The sequence below is a fragment of the Penaeus monodon genome, chromosome 24, assembly GCF_015228065.2.
Source record: "Penaeus monodon isolate SGIC_2016 chromosome 24, NSTDA_Pmon_1, whole genome shotgun sequence".
NCBI lineage: Eukaryota > Metazoa > Arthropoda > Malacostraca > Decapoda > Penaeidae > Penaeus > Penaeus monodon.
The window spans coordinates 40,977,169-40,977,423 of record NC_051409.1 but is presented as its reverse complement, the minus strand read 5'-3'; positions in this window follow the sequence as shown (position 1 = coordinate 40,977,423).

Below are 255 nucleotides of genomic sequence, written 5' to 3'. Positions count from 1 at the left end.
GTATGTACGCATGCATTTGTGTAGGAATAAGGAAAAGCATATCTACGTTTGTCGATTAGTCTTTCGATAACACTTTGAAGACACCATTTTCTTCACGCAGGTATAAAGAATTTGAAGAAAATTTAATTACAGATATGCCCCTAGTTTTGATATTACGGTGACTTCCCCACCTATGCGTATAATAATCTTATTCTCCGTTTATTATAAAACAGAGATCCACTTCGATCAGTGATATGAGAGAGATTCACTGACTGA